The sequence below is a fragment of the Lissotriton helveticus genome, chromosome 2_2, assembly GCF_964261635.1.
Source record: "Lissotriton helveticus chromosome 2_2, aLisHel1.1, whole genome shotgun sequence".
Lineage (NCBI taxonomy): Eukaryota > Metazoa > Chordata > Amphibia > Caudata > Salamandridae > Lissotriton > Lissotriton helveticus.
This window is the reverse complement of record NC_136060.1, coordinates 310,302,749-310,320,435: the sequence shown is the minus strand read 5'-3', so window position 1 is coordinate 310,320,435 and position 17,687 is coordinate 310,302,749.

The following is a 17,687-nucleotide window of genomic DNA, read 5'->3' as shown; positions in this document are numbered from 1 at the left end:
CAATTCATAATCTAAACCACCTTCTTTGCCTCAATCTAAGGAAAAAACTTTACTTGCTGTTTATATTGAATTTCAATACTGGGCTGATTGAACAGCGATGACTGTAGCGCATCCTAACGAGATGTCATTAGGTGCCAAAGAAAGCGCTTGCATGTAAACAAGAGACCAGTTCTGAGTTTAAGACACCTTCCTAGCTCTTGACGTTGGATGTAAGCCTTCATGATCGCTTTACACTGAATTTCAGTAGTTGGCCCAAATAAACACTGGTGGCTGCACTGTATCTTTCGAAGGTATCCTTGAGACCAAACAAGACACTTACACATAAATATAAAGAGACTAGTTAATATACCAATGACTATTTCTGATTCTAGTTCTTCCTCTACTGCTTTCTTTCTTCTGCCTGCCCTGGATCGTGACACACATTATTATAATAATGACCTTTGTTAGCTATATATTATGTAAATGGTTACTGAATGCAAAGTTTCATTCATAGATCTAGGTATGGTCGTCAATTTGAATTAAAGCATTTGTGGCAATATATTGATAACCTAAACTGTAACGGCTTCATGTTCACAATAGCAATGTTTCATTTACATACAAGGTATACTAAGAACCTTTTACAGATTGTGAATTAGGTGAACCATGATGCTCGAACTGAATATTAGGTAAACATCTACTATCTACTCCACCAAATATAATATAACTTTGCTAGACACACCAGAACCATAATCTTATTGAACTAGTATAGTGCTAATGAACATAGATATAGCAAGATACCATGCTTCAATAGCAAACAACAGATTAAACAGACCATGCTAGATGTTCCAGCACTGAACTCTAATGCAATTAGTGAAGCCCAATGCCATTCTTTCTGCAATACATAGCAGATAGAATGTTAAATCCACATACACCAAAACTATCATGCAACTAAACAGTGTGAAGAAGTATACCTTTGGTAACAAGTTGCTCTTCAACAACATAAAGCCCAGAATGTCCACTTCCTCAGCTCAAGAGCCATGTACCAGAGAATTACATAGCAGTGGCTTCTTCAACCAGCAATGAAAAGATTGTATTGCCATTTCCCTTTTCCGACATGCGCACTGCAGCAGCCAGTCAACCCTGAGCCCAGAGAAATACGGGGCGTTGGCAGCAGATGACAGGAGTAGTCGCTGACTGCATGCTTCAAAGTGACATGCGCACCTTGAAGCTCCCAACCTTGCTGTCTTAGACAGCTGGGTGGAGAATAAGCAAAGTCTTACAGGGTCTGAAGGAGCATCCAGCCGGCCCGCTCGATCCAATCCTGCCACTGCCCTCACAGCATGAGAGCAGCACCAGGATTGATAAGAGAGTTGACTGGGCCCATGCTGCAGGAAAGAAGACGATCAGGACCGGAGTGATAAGTCCAGCCAGGTAAGTGATTTTCTTTTGTTTTTCTTCTACCCTCAATTTCCATGCCTCCCCCCAGTCCCCATGGCTGACATCTGCCACTATAATTACATTAGCTATTAAAACAACATGACATAAATATTTGTAATCTTAACAACAAATTAAATACACTGATGCTGCACCTTCGACTTGTAGCATTGTTCCATCTTTTTTACAATGGAACCAAAGCTAACTCTTTGGCAATGTGCCACTATCAGTAGACCAGTCACTACCCTCCTCTTGCCAACAAACACGAATTTGTGTTGCAGGCACCAGCCCTATCCTACCAAACATTCTGCATGTAACCTCACCATGCCAGGGACAATGGAAGTGGAGGTGTGCTGCACTTAACACTGCATATATTCACTTTGCCCTCCTAATCTTGTCTCCATTTTGCAACACTGTTCTGCATGACAAACTGCTTACAAGTGTGCAGTGTAATTCCCTTTGTGCATTCATTCCCTAACCAGGCTAACCCGCATATATGAGTCTGACTTACAAGTCTCCCAGCACTGTGCAGCAACACACACTCAGAAAGCCCAAATGATGTAGTAAAGCAACTCCAGAAAGCAACTTCAAAAGACAAAAGCTGCCACTAGATCCAACCTACCAGATTGTGCCTCCTAAACTCTTCATTATATAATAATGTGTGGAGGAAATATGTGCCATTTGTGCACCACCATTTCATCAGGAATCCCAGACGAGGCCATTTGGGCACATTGAGACCAGTTAACTAAGGATGTATAACTACATGAAGAAGTCCTACAGAGCCAGATCACAAAACATTTTTGACTGGTGCTATTTCAAGTCCTTGGTGGTAAGTCAAGGCAATGCTTGCTCCAAACACCTTTTACCACAGTATTATGAAAGCAGGATTCTAAACGTGGTAAAGTGTTACAAGAACATATATGTACATTTTGTTGTGTGGGAATGTGTTTTAATGTGCTGCAGAGTTATTTTCCAGCATTACTGTAATATGATGTTGTGTTGTATTGGAATTGTTTTGTAGCAGTTTGTTTTGACTGTTTTATTTTGAAGTGCCCTGCTGTTTGCTAATTGTGTTATTTACTTTATGTAAGTTATTGTCCTATGTTATGTTGTTTCATTTACATATATCAACAAATGCTGTTATATTTCCAGTCAAAAGCAGCACATTACAATAAAATTCTAATAGCAGGCATCCATTTACCAATGTCTAAGGTGAGAATATAGCACTGCTACCTCTTTTCAACTACTTAAGACACAAGTCATCCTAAAACTGGGCAGAAACTGAGTCTAAACATAACTCTCACAGTGCTTGCTTTATATGATATGCCCCCCGTGGAGTACTACTTGGCCACATAATCTTTAAACTAACTCTAAATTAATGTTCCAGCTTTGGTGGCTTCCATTTTTAACGATCACTCTTTTGGCACATATGAAAGTAATTTTCCATACACGCCTAAATTACAAACTATGGGGCCAGGCATTTCAGAACATGTGAAGTAGTAATATAGAATTACTACTTAATGTACACATCAATGCCTGTGTTAAGTGGCACCCAAAATAATTATCTTCCTGTTACTTGGGCTGCAAATGTTCATAGAAGCACCACTGTCCCTTGTCCTTTGTTAAGATGTTGTAGATGCTGTATAAGTTCCTCTGATTTCAGAATAGTTCCTCTCTGCAGATGTCACTAAACATGTCATTAAACATTTCTAAACTTGCATGACTACAGCTGCATTGTAGATGTACTAGCTGTCTTGTGCAAGCTATTTGAATTTCATTGATACAGCATCTTCTTAGGTTTATGTCTTGCCTTCTGTTTGCTCGCCTTTAGTTTAGTTAAATATTGTGCCAGAAAAATGATTGACAGAAATGCTTCGACTCATCATAGTCATAATTCCTCTAGGTAGTATTACATTACAAATTAGCTTATTTGTGCCATTACAGAAGAGGTGCATTGATATTTATGTATTTATTTTTTTCGTTTTGATTGTCTTGGCTAGAGCTAGGGGTATCAGAGAACTTTACAACATTGTCAGGTACTATCAGTCAAAAGCAATACTTTACAACATTGTCAGAGGCATTGTCAGTCCATACTGATACATTGTAATTCAAGTGTCGAGCCACTGAAGAATCCTTGGGAGATACCTACATTGGTCAAGATAGTAATTCCAGACTGAGTTAGGTGTTATTTCCCGGGTGGAAGAGGTGTTGATTGAGGAGAAATTCTTTTAATTGCCTCTTGAACCTCAGAAAGGAGGGGTTTATTCGGAAGAGAATTCCAGATTTTGGGGGCATTGCCTAAGAAAGAATGAGTAAGGGCATTTTGTTTATGTTTTATGGTGGTGTGGGGTGAGAATAAGTGTGTTGGAGCTTCTTAGGTTTCTCATGTGGGCGGCCTTTGCAAGTTTGGATGTGAGATAGGCTCATTTAGCATTGTGTAGAACTTTGTGGCTGAGACAGGCAGTTTTGCAGTAACTGCGTACTTTGAATGGTAGCCATTTTAGACTTTTCAGTGTGGGAGAGGTGTGTTCATATCTTGCTGCATTTAGAGTGGCTTTCAGTGGGATTAGGTAACATTTCTGTGTGCCTGTGAGGGTTGTGTTCCTGTAGTCCAGCTTAGTTAGAACCATAGCTTGTGTGGCAGTTTTTAGGTCCTTTGAGAGGAAGGGCTTAGTTTTGTTAAGAAGTTTTAAATTATAGAAGGTGCCCTTTGTGTTAGCCTTTATGTGTGAGCTTGTGTTCTGACTTGAGTCCAGGGTGATCCCCAGAGATTTGACGGAGCCTACCAAGGTTAATTTGCAGTTGAGAGCCGCTAGGTTATTTGGTCAGTTTTGGATCTGGGGGACTTGCTGTGGATGGATAGAAATCGAATTTCAATCTTTTCTTGGTTGAGTTTGAGGTGGTTGTGAGTAAGCTAGTTTCAGACTTTTTACTAGGAGAGTTGGGTGTCATCCGAATAAAGGTTGCAAGCAAATGTTTTCTTGTTTAAGCATTGCAATGAGGAGTGTTATGTAGATATTCAAGAGGGTGTTAGAGAAGTATCAGAAGTTGATTTATTTATTATTATTTGTTGCAAGAGGTTATGCAGAAATGACACGAACCACTGTACAACCATACCATCCGTTCTGATTCATTGTGCAACGATTTCAGAAGAAACTTCTGGTCAACAATGTCAAAGGCCACTGCTAGGTCTAGGAAGATGAGCAGGCAGCATCTACCTGCATCCATAGAGTAATGTATATCATCTGCTATATTCAGAATAGCTGGGCCCGTACCGCATCCCTTCCTGAATCATATAGATCGTTGGTGTAGAGGTGTTGGTTGAGTTGGGATAGAACACATTTCTTGAGAATTTTTGCTAGGAAGGGAAGGTTGGAAACAGGTCTGAAATTGTTGCTGTCATCCGGGTCTGCGCCTGTTTTTTTTTGCAGGTGGGTGATTTGGCCCAATTTGAGTCAGTCAGGCATAACCCCAATGTTCAGAGAGCTGTTTATTATCTTACTCCAGAGGAGGGTTAAGGCATGGTTTATTCTTTTAGCCAGGGATGCTGGAAGAGGATCTGCATAGTGGGAAGAGGGTTTGATTTTGCAATCCCCTTGTAGATGGCCTCTTCTGTGAGCAGGCCGCTCTGTAATAGGCCATCACTAACATCTTTTGTCATTGATATCCTAGCTGGGAGTATATGTCAAAAGGGAAGGGATTACAAATATTCTTCAGAACCCTCACCCACTTCCATGTCTACTTATCGCACTGTGAGTACTTGTACATGTTAGTAAGGCCTTCCTGACCAGAATAATATGTTTGGGAATCATGTATTTGAACTCATTTTTAAAACGATGACAGAACTTCACTGCAGCATTTAAATAAGTCTACACCTATTTAAACTTGCCAATTTCATAAAATAATTGTGAAAAATTCTGATGGAGGCTGATTAGTCTTTCCAGTGGCGGGGCATTGCATTAAATAGTTTGAAAACCACTGCTTTAAAGGCTTCCTGCTTCTGTGTGCTGTGGAGGACTTCAGTGCCTGGTTGAGACTGGTGTCCATTAAGGGATACGCTTCTGCTTGTGAGACCAAGAAGATAGTTGGGGAGCTATGAACCTGTATAGTGGGGGGGGGGGGTTTGCCAGAGGACGTATCCATGTGACAGTCTAGGGAGAGTTTGATCTTCAAGATTTTATCATTGAAAAATCTGTCAAAGTCACTGCAGTGTTCATTGGCTACCAGTAGTGCTACCTTGGTTGGTTTGGAAGCTTGTTGATTAATGATGTTGAAAAGCTCTTTGGGTAAAGTTTTTGCTTTATCTAGAATGTTGCGGAACAAGGATGCTTTCTTTTTTAGTATGTGATAGATAGATAGTATCTTATTCTGGCAGCACAGCACAGCCATAAAAGAACAATGCGAGCATTAAGAAATCATTTAAAACATATAGTCAGAGCTTCAACAACATACAAATTTAAAAACAGCAAATGCATAATAGCATAATAAAAACAAGTAAGGTTAAAATATTAAGAGCAATCTGTAGCCCCAGAGAGCAAGGTGAGGAAATCATGCCGTTTGGGTCAATGTTCCTCAATCATTGCATGGGCAAATTTGACTTACAACATCTGTATTAAAAATAATTCGTTTTCTTTTGGAGATAACACACTCTAAAAATAAACATATGCTACTGCAGGTTGTGGGTGAATTTAGCCCTTGCAAATTTATAAGATTTTCGCATTTCCTGCTTTACCCCAAGAGCTGATAGAGATAGGTAGGGATGTACCAGCTCTTCTGCGTCTTTCTGCAAGTCTTAATTGTCTTCTTTCTGTGTTGAGGTCTTTATTGTGCCAGAATCTCGAGTGGGTGCCTCTGACCCTTTTTTGTTTCATGGGGGCTACTTGACCTAGGATGCCTTACGTCGTGCAATTGTAGTGGTTTGTAAGCTTGTCCATTGTAAGGTTGTCTGCGGGAGGGTGAAGACATCATTCATTCTTCCAGATCGATTAGGTGGATATGGTTATTCTTCCTCAACCATTTGAGAGTTTTCTGAGATCGGTTTGGAGATACTTCTGCTTGGTTCAGGTGGAACAGGATGATATGGTGATCTGACCATTCAACTGGAAGGATGTTATCTATGCTTACTGCTTCGTTATGGGCTATAATGGCATCTAAGGTTGCACTTCTGTTGTGAATTTGACCCTTGCAGTGTTGGGTGAGATGTTTGCTGAGTAAGAGTTTGTTTAGAGACCGGATTAATATGTCCTTTTTGTCATTCCAATGGAGGTTCAAGTCACTGCTACAGGACAAGAGACACATGCCCACACCAAGTAACTGTGATTCGTGGTTAACTTGTTCAATCTCAGGGTTACACAAGATAGGTAACTATGGGCTCAGTTGTTTCCCTGCATTCTCTTGTTCTGTGAGCTTTCCTCTTGAGACTTTTCCAGGGAGCTCCCTCAATGGCAAAATGGCACCCACTGCAAAAAAAAGCACAAGGATGTTAGCATCAGTTATATCTTACTGCATGAGCCAATCACCATTACACACTTCAGTGTATACTTAAATGCACATCCGAGGGTTAACGTCACAATTTTTGTATCCTATGAATCACATCCTGGTATATTGTGAAAAGGAAAACCCCTCAGCGTAAAGCATTACGCTCCCATTGCAATGCATGTAATAAATTGCTCCCAAAGGATTCTGCTCCAAGGGTGTCCCTGTCGTGTCCCACGAAAGGGCCACTTTCCTGAAGCTGTAACCCCCTTGACAGAGGGATTGCCACCTCGCCTGGCTCGCCTTCCCTCTGGTGCTCTTGAACAACGTTGGTGGCTTGGTGCCTCTCACCAATATCCAACCACAGCTCTGGTATTCCTACAGTTCTGGTCTCGCTGCTTGCCTCAGCTCTCACCTGGACTTCTGCATCTTTGCCCTCCTCTTTTTGCTTCATGCTGTCTTCCTGCTATGTGAACACCACCGACCTTCTTCAGACGTTGCACATCCATGCCATCTCTGCTCTGGCCTGTGAGGCACCTGCTGTACCGAAAGAGGCTGATCTTGCCACAACTAGAATACTAGTCAGTGAATCCTCAGTGCCCCCATGGGGCATTGCCATTAGCCGTCACGTGAGGAACATCACAGTCGCCTAGGAGTATGTTGTTGGAGTTAGAGAGCGAGCACTGCATTATTAGATCCGACAGGTGTTCACCGAAGGAGAATGTGTTTCCTGGTGGGTAATAGAGAAGGTGCCAGTTGAACACTTTATTGTCTACTAGCATTATGCTAGTACTGAGATATTCAAATGTGGGGTAGGAGAAGGTGTCTGTTTCTATTATAGTGGTGCTCTTCTTGTGGATGATGGCAATGCCCTGCCTTGGCAGACCTCCCTGTCCTTCTTATTGATGGAGAAACCTAGAGGGACTAGAGGGTCAAGGATTGGATAAGAGGATTCATTTAGCCAAGGTTCTGTGATGAATGCAATGTCAATGTTGTGGTTCAGTATTGCTTCAGCCACCTCTGTTGAATGCTTGGAAACAGACAGTCAGCCTGGCCCGAGAACATCTCCCATGCTTTGCTGCATACTACTAAATTGTGGGTCGGCAGTCAAGCATGCCACTGACATAATGATAATAATCTGGTATTTGCTGAAACTATATTTGAACAACAAAAGAGTGATCATGGGTGTATATCCAAAACAGATTGAAGGTTACACTCCCTAGAAAAATGAAAAAAGGTGGGAACGGGTTAGTGAAGGGACAATTCTTGTTTAGTATGTAGAACCCTCACTCACCGACCTGGTCGGTGACATGCTTCATCATGGGGTTCCCACCGGGAGGACCGAATGTCTGCCCGGTGTGCTTCAATGCCTGATGTTACAGCGGAGCTGTTTTTTGTGTTGTGAATAGTGCAAAAAGTGGTGATAATAAAAGAAAGCAGTCAGTGTCTCAAAAAGACGTTTTATTAAGAGACCAGCTTGCGTTCTTTAAAAACAAGTGAAGCGGACACCAAAAGGTCACAAACTTGAACCAATAGTGTACTTAGTGTAAAGAATTATGGTTGACATGTTTCTGCTCAAAATGGCTTGCTCAGCCGAGCTTTCATCAGGACCAGAAAAGACCCCAGGCGGTATACACACGCTAAGGCGTATCCTGACCTCAGGGTTGAATTTTCTGTTGAAAAAAACTCACGGTTTTGTGAACAATCCTGGATTTCCCCAGCGTCCAATACCCTGTGAAGAAATAAAAAGAAGAAATGCGGCACATAGTAACATCATTGTTAATCCATTGCTATTCACGCAATAAATGCAAGCACATGCTTACTCTTGCAATCGTGGGCTCTCGCTCAACCATCCTCCACCGTAGAGACTCCATAATGTGCCCTATTATAGCAACGTGAATTAAATGTATTTTAAAATGTGGCGCAGTAGTGAGTTATAACAATTGCACAGTGTAGCATGCATGATTGTTTGTTAAGCATGCATTCAACATGACACTAGTTCCAGTCATCGTTAGGTTCGCTAGGGCAGTGCTTCTCAAAATAATGGGCCTGCCTACTAGTTTGATGTGGTTAAACAGTGCTTGCTCCTAAACACTCCGTGGAGTGTTTGCCGCAACCAGAAATGGAGCGGCCACCTTAGTATGGAAAAAACATATTGTGATTGCTCATGAAAGTCTTACTTGTAGACGTGTTATGTCCCGCTTCTGTGGGCTCACGGCGGGGTAACCTTCATGCCAGATATAACCAAAAATAGCGTGAAACAGAATAAGCGGGACTGTCATTGGTTTGGTATAGTAACATTAACCTATAATGGCACCTCATGCTCATAATGATGTTCTCATAATTATATTCTTGCCAAAGGAAAAAGGAGGGGGGTTGGTTGTTATCACAAAATGAGCTTATTAGGGCATCATTGGGAGACTATGAAGGGGAGCACACGGTGCTGGTAGTGGTGACTCCACTCGATGTCTCTCATTAATGCATCCCTCATCGTGGAACACATCTGAACATTCATCCTAATTACGCTCCCTGGTGTTCACAGCGCTCAACTCCTCCCTACCGAGCGACTTCATGCCGGTCTCCCTTAAACTTGGGCAAATCAATCACCCCCTCATCAAAAAACAAGACGCTGACCTGAACAACCTTAACAACTACAGACCGATAACTAACCTCCCTCTCCTTGGCAAAGCCATCGAAAAATGCGTGCTTGCACAACTCAATAATCACATTGAAAAATACAACCTCAACAACACCTTCCAATGTGGGTTCAGGAGAGGCTGCGTGCGGTATGGAGACTGCCTTGCTGAACATCACGGAAGACCTTCACAGATTTCTGAGTTATGGCCAGGCCTTCCTCCTAGTCCTCCTTGATCTCTCTGCAGCATTTGTTACTGTCAACCATGATATCCTCCTAAACACTATCTCTCAGCATGCAGGCATCTATGGAACTTTTGCTTCTTTCCTGAACCAACGATTACAGCTAATCAAGCTAAACAATTCCACCTCTAAAGCAACACCACTCTCACAAGGACTCCCCCAAGTTTCAATCCTGTCTCCTGCACTACTCAAACTCTACATGGAACCCCTTGCTATGGTCTTGAAACAAGCCAGAAATGCCTGCAAGCTGTATGCAGTTGACACCCACCTCTACATTCAAATCTCATCATTAAAAACATCCAGTACCTAAACTGCACTCTCTCCATGTTTTAATCCTGGTTAACGAGCAACAATCTTAAGCTCAACCCCAACAAAACAAAACTCCTCCTCATCCAACCAAAAGAAATCTTCTTTCCCAATAGATATCTGGCTCGATAACCTCATTGCACTAAACTGCAAACTATCCATCTCCAACTTGGTCAAATCTCTGGGGATTACACTTGACACAAACTTTAACATGAAAGAGCATATTACTGCCTCAGCTCCAAGTGTCTTCTACATTCTGAAACACCCTACAAAAGTCAAACCCTTCATCCCTATCAAAAACCTGAAGAAGGTGGTCCTGTCCAGGCTAGAATAAGGTACACAAAGATCGCAGGCATACCAAAAAAAAATATAGCCCTTATGAAAGCTACACTCAATGAAGCAGCCAGATTACTGTCGGGGAGAGTCGCTTTGACTATACCACTCCCACTCTCAAGAAACTCAACTGGCTATCAATAGAGTCAAGAGGTATACTCAAAACTGGCTGCATAACATACAGAACTCTCTACACGGAGATAACACTCTATCTTGCAAACAAACTATCCAAAGCCTTCCAAAAGAGCCTACTTGGTAACTCAAGCAGACTACTCTTGATTCCACCCAAACTGAAGAAAGAAAAGTCTTGCACTCACTCCTTCTCCTGAAATGCTTCCATTTTTCGGAACTTGCTGCCTCAGGATCTAAGTAGAATTGAATCATTCCACTCTTTAAGAAGAAGCTTAAACTTTAACTAAACCCCCAGCCCTAAGCCATTGGACTGGCCTGCTGCTCCTACCTCCACTCTATAAATAAGTCTGAACTTCACTACCTTGTACCTCGGGGAAAACAGTACTTCCACTCTCTCCACCCTCACTAGACTCTACCATAACTACCTCAGAACTGTATCGTTCACATATCCAACTGTCTATCCCATAGTTTTGGTTTACCCTCTGACTATGTATTTGTATCTATTTCATGTAATCGTATTTACTCCATACGTAACTCATGTAAGATCCACTTTGCCAACTCTTTAAAGCAATCTGATGCCTTCGGGTAAAGTGTGCGCTATGCAAAACCTGATAAAGAAACAAAGAAATTTATGGGCATGCAGTTCATGCTGCTGCTGTTGTTAATGGGCTTTTGGGAAGGAGGTGCCATAGGTATATAATGTATTGGGCTGGTGGCCTGGCAGTCCAAGGAGGGTTTAGGTCTCTTCCAATTTCAGTGATCACATGGATCTTGGGGGTGGGGGTGACCAGGCTTGTCGTACAGTTTGTACGAATTCACTAGATGCTTGCCTGCTTACTTACATCAGGGGGCTCATTTCTTTCGACCTAAGAGAGCGGATATTCAGAAGAGTTGTATGCCAGCTGTCTGGCTGGGTCTGAGACAAACATAGAGGTTGATTGGTGATGTTAGAGGAGCAGTGTTGTGAGTGTTGTTTGAATGTAGAGTATGTTATGAGGTTCATAAGGATGTTGTTGATACCCAGAGTTACCTTAACAAGATGTTTTGTCATGCTAGTTAGACAATTAGTTATGCCGGCCATTGCTATAAGATTTAGTGAGAGAGTTACTTGAGTTGTCTTTCCCTGTGAGTTGTGCATTCCGTTGAGTCATTTGAGGGCATAAGGTTTAGTGGCGAGCATGAGGAGGACTTGGTGAGTGGGTTGTTGTGTGTGAGAAGTTCCTGGCTCAGGGGCTTAGGTGATTGAGGGTGAGAGTTGAGTTGTCACATGTTTTTTTCCTTGGTGCTTATGGGTATAAGGTAGACGTTCTGGGTGCAGCATTGTGTTTTTTCAGCCAATGTGAGGGTGAGGGCTGACAGTAGGTTGGGGTTTCCAGGGGCAGGTATCTCTTGGTCTTTATCCTGCATGGTGTTAGAGAGAGTGGATGGGGAGTTTGGGAGGGATTGGTAGGGAGGAGGGTGGGTATGGGGTTGTTGGGTTGGGATCTGAGACTGGCGTTGGTAATAGATGTAGTTTATCTGCTAAGTTTGGGTTGGCAGGGCGTTCGACTACTAATGAGCATGGGATTGGGATAGAGTCCTGGGAGAAAGTGGTAGCAGAAACAGAATCGTTGATCATGAGGGCAGATTGAATGTAGATATGGAGAAAGACTTCCTGGTGTGCCTCAGGTGCTTTCCTCCCTGCGTTGAGACCTGAAGGCAGGGTTGGGTCGAGGCCTGATTGTTTTGAGAATGGGATATGGAGTTGTGTATTGTTGGGAATAGGGATTCAAATGAGCACAGGTTGGTGTCATAGTCTTGGGTCATGATATTTCTATTTCTATAAATGGTTATGGTAGTGTTGCCTCTGCAATTGAGTGAGTTGGAGATCGATAGTTTGTGGCCATATGAGATGTTAGAGGTATTAGGTATATGTAGGCAGTTCGCTAGGTTAGTCCTCCATTTTGCAGAGTGGGTAGTGTAGAAGTGTAGAAGATGAGATTGGTTTTATTTTGACCTTTGGAAGTGTTGTAATAAAGGTCAGCTATGAGTGCTTTGGGTGTTGTTTGAGCAGTCTGCGTCTGCGTTTGAAGTTTTGGGTAGCCTAAGCTGAGATGTTGTGGGGTTAGGTAATGGAGAAAGAGTTTGAGCCATTGGTTTCAAGTTGTTTAGTTGTAAATGTGATAGGGGTTTTGAGGCGGTATGCATATTTTTTTTATAATATGAGATACTCGTGGGCATGAGAGGTTAGCCTGTGTACTTAGGAGCCTCAAAACCTATAGGTGAGGATTGAGGAGAGAGGACCTAGTGTCTGCTGGGAAGCTGCCAAGGACGGGGGAGCCTAAATTAGACCTTTATAGCTTTGGTTCATCAGGGCCATTCCATCTTGGGTTGCACCTTGGACTGCCTTCAAAAAGATCTTAGTCAGTGAGTTCCCAAATATCTGACTACTAGAAGCCCGTCCCGACGTTGTCCGGGTATGAAATAGAATGTGTGTAATGTGTGTCTTTGGCAAGGGCAATTTATTTTAAAATCTCGCGGTAGACAACATTTTTTGTTTCATTAGAATAGGGACGGAGAAGGCCCAGCTGCAGACCTGGTTGATGTTAGCAGGCGCGTATAATTAGTGTACTGATCCGCCGCCTGACCCCGGCTACAGCCCTGGTTGATGTTAGCAGGCGTGTGTAATGTCGTTGAATGAGAGAGTTATCAGCCGCGGGTAAATCCATTTAATGAGAGAGTTGAGTGACAGCGAGTAGGAGAGGCTGCAGTAATTGTCCCCGCAGACACGCTCATTTGCGTGTTCCCCCGCTTGAGGCCCAGATGCAGGCCTGTTTGATGTTAGCAGGCGCGTGTTCCCCCGCTTGAGGCCCAGCTGCAGCCCTGGTTGATGTTATCAGGCGCGCGTAATTAGTGTACTGATCCCCCGCCTGAGCCCGGCTAGAGCCCTGGTTGATGGTAGCAGGCGCGTGTAATTTCTTTGAATGAGAGAGTTCAGTAACAGCGCGCAGGAGAGGCTGCAGTAACGTTACTTACCAGGCCTCCAGGTGAACGCATTTGTCACGCCCCCAGCACACGGCCACAGCAGACGATCTTCTGATTAATGTACGACCCACATGGCATGAAGGGCGGAACGTAGCACACGCCCCCAGCGTTTCTCATGCCCCCAGGATGCCCCTTAAAGCGGTGCAATTGTGTTCACATGGCATGAAGGCCGGACACACGCCCCCAGCGTTTCTCACGCCCCCAGCGTGCCCCTTGATGCTGTGCAGCAACGTCATTGGCGCTTGTATGTACGACTCACATGGCATGAAGGGTGGACACACGCCCCCAGCGTTTGTCACGCCCCCAGCGTTTGTCACGCCCCCAGCACACGCCCACAGCCCACAATGTGATGGCCGTACCACACGCCCCCAGCGTTAGTCATGCCCCCAGCCCACGCCCACAGCACAACGCAGACACGCCCACAAGGGACTACTTTGCTGGCACGGTTCTTTTACCTTTTAAATGTATAGAGGAGTTGGCCTAACGGCTAAGGCGCTCGACCTCGGACCTGGGGATCTGGGTTCAAGTCTTGGTAATGACGCCAAACATCCTGTGATTCTGGGCAAATCACTTAATCTCCCCGTGCCTAACAAAAATTAATGTGTGTCCTCATGTAACATAACTGGTGCTATGTAAGGCGCTCTGATACCTGATTCAGTTCTGGTCAAGTTTGCGCTATATAAAACTCTGCAAAAAATATATATAAATATATGGTGGCCGTCTGCATAGCCTATCTCCTTCTGCTGCAACTGCCCTTACCAACGCTGTATTGGGTGTTGTGATTGGTGCTGTGGTTAATGAGATTACCCGTCTCAAAGGTTTGGGCTCTCTCTTTATAATATTAGTATGGATGGACTGAGGTTGAGGGTTAGTGACTTGTGATATACTAGTCTAGGATGGCCGCGGTTGTGGGAGCTCTGGGAGACTCCTAGTAACCTTCCACAGTCCAGGTGGTACTGACCCACCTACATGCAGTAATTGATATTAGAATGGAAGCTAGGTATGAAAATCCTTTCTGTGGGTAGTACTTATGGTAACAGAAAGGGACTGTAGGGTTATGTAGGGGTGCAGAGTAGCGAGTTGTTAACCAGTCCAAGATGGCTGCCTCTTTATGAGATAGGTAGTTTCTCTTTGCTTCCTGTTGTTCACTTAGTATTGATGAGGAGCAACCAAAGAAGAGTGCTCCTCCTGTCTAAGTCTCAAAATGGAGTCCTGTGGGGATTCCCAGGGAAAGTCCTTATCCCTAGTATAGCAGTTGGTTGGTGTATTGAGAGCAGACCCACAAGAATGTTGGTGATTTAAAGTGCAGGAAGAGAGGACCAAAGAATGCAGCATCACGTCAGGGTTAAAAAGTCACCCACACCGGTGCCTTGCCATCGCCTCTCTCTAGGGCTTCATGGGATCAGCCCAGCCTTCTTTTTCATGGAAAGGAGTCAGCAGTCACTGGTTGTGTATATTTGAGGCCGCAGCTACAGTTCAGCTTGGGGGGCAGATCTTGGCAGGGAATCACGATCCTGGATTAGACATGGGGATTCGGGCACAGCGTACTCCTCTTTCGTGATACTCCCTCTGTGCAGCCCTTGGTCTAAGCAGGAAGCTCTCATCACCCCTTGGTCACACCACGGCTAGACTGCAGCGCTCCCCTTAGAGCCGCAGTGATCTTCAATTAGCTGGGGATCCAGGGGGTGAATTCTACAAAAAGGTTTTTGTTTCCTGTGTTGCCGGAACACCATGGGATGGATGCCAGGGTTTGTCCAATCGAGGTTGCAGTGCAAGAAACTCCCACACAGTGGACCAACCGGAATCAGGGTGGAATCAACAGCAGGTCTTGCCTCATCCCAGTTGGCTTCTTTTATAAGTAATTGTCTGTTGTGGTATAGAGGGAGTCCAATGGTAGGCAGATCGTGGTTGGATGGCTGTGGCCTATCATGAACTTCTCAACTCATATGTGTTCAGTTGCGGCTGCTTCTGCTATACAGCATGACATCAGGAAGAGGAGGGTTTACAGCTGGTGCTGTGACAAAGGGAACACGCTTGTGGTGTATCTTATTGTGGTGGTGCTTCCAGGTTTATAGGAGGCCCCATTGTTTTAAAGGAGTGTAAAAGATTGCACATTAAAACTGGAACTCTAACATCTGCATATGAAATGTCCTCAGGACACAAGTGGACTTCATCCTCCAAGCAGCAGTGCGCCAGAAGCCGCGTTTGCAGCGTGGTGTAAAAAGGGGCGTGTACTCGGAACACTTCTCTGCAACGCAACTCTGTGGCGCTTACTGGAGGTACCTGGTGGACTAGTGGTCCCCCAGGGACCCTCAGGATTCAAGGGGACTTAATAGGGACGTTATAGTTAGAAATTAGCATTTAAAAAACCTTAGAAATTCACTGAAAAAACCATAGGTTTCAGGGACGTTATAGTTAGAAATTAGCATTTAAAAAACCTTGGAAATTAGCTGAGAAAACCACAGGTTTCAGCGACATTATAGTTAGTTGGGCATTTCACTCGTACAAAACCAGAGAAATTTAGCCGTTATAGTTAGTAGAGCTAACTACAACTCACGCCCCCACAATGCACTGCTGATGACATCACATATTACATCACTCATGAAATGGTCAGTGACATCATTGATGACATCACTGATGACATCTCCAGAAAATAATGCGTGGGTGACCCCCGCAGCACCTGGGACCGCCTCCTCCCTGGGGCTATATTAAAAAATAATACATAGGAGGCTCCAGCCCCCATATAGCCCCAGAGACAGCCACCTCCCTAGGGCAACTGTATTTCAATTATATTCAGGGGTCGCATGGCCCCTGCTGCCCCAGTGATCCCTTCTCCCGGGGGCTAAATTAATGTTGGAAGGGGCCAGCGCGGCCCCCCCCATTGAGTAGTAGATGGCACTGATGGACCACCTCCCCCCAGGGCCGGCTCCAGCAATGTCCTGGGGTGCCCACCCCTGGGGCATTGCAGTTTGCTATGGCTTGGCAGGAGCACCAATCCTACGAAGCCATAGCAAACACTGCTCCGCTTTCAAAATAATCTTGCTTCCATGAAGGGGAGAAGTATTGCTTTTGGACAGAGGGAGCTGTATGTCAGCAGCTCCCTCTGCCAAAAGGAATGCCGGCTCCAGCAGGAGGCGAGGAAATGGCAGGGACCGCGTCAATGGGCTCCCCAGGGCAATATAGACGGGCCTCCGTCCTGATTTTTAAAACAAAGATTAAGGCCTGGCCCCGGGGGGTGAGGTCCCCATGGCCGAAATAGGCCTGTGGGAACTGCACGGCACTCTCCCCTTGTTTTAAAATAAATAAAGGCTTGCCCCCAGAGGATGGGTCCCCAGGGTCAAAAGTGGCTTCAGGAGGGGGGCCCCCTCCAATTTAAAATAAATAAATTAAATAAAAAGTAGGCACCGGGGATTGGGTCCCCGGGGACAAAATTGGCCCATGGAAGGGGGGCCATGCAGCCCACCTTCCTTTATTTAAAATATATTTAAGGGAAATGGCCGGGGATGGGGCTGTAATCGTCCTGGGGAAGGAGGCCGAGCGGGCCCCGACCCCATTTTAAAAAAAAGACTGGCCTCGGGGGATGTTGTCCCCAAGGCCGAAATTGACAGAGGAAAGGGGGACTTCACAGCCCTTCTTCCCTAAAAAAAAGATTTAATTTAAAAAGTAAGTCCGGCAAGTCACCGGTGGACGCACCCCCTTCACCACCAATATGCAAAAGCACCTCCTGGCGCAATTGTGGTTGGGGAATGAGATTCCCTGGAATGCTGAGGGTCTTTGGGGGTAAACAAGCCCTCTTGTTACATCCAGTAAGTCCCAGAAAGCGGGATTGCTGAGAGTAATTGAAGTCTATCTCCCATTTCCACCACTCGGCAAACATGCCTCCTGGGGCGCTTCTGGTTGGGGAATGAACTTCACTTTACTCCTAATGGCCTCAGGACTAAAGTGGACTACTTCCCTCAAGCAGAAGTGCGTCAGTAGTAGGCCTGGGCAGTGAACTCTGCAGCTTTCACTGACTTTGTGGAGTTTTCTGCACTCTGCGCTGTGCAGAGCGCAATGGGAAGTGCGAGCTGCCTCTCGGGTAGAATTTCTACTCGAGCAGCAGGAAAATTAGTGTGAATGGCAGTTTG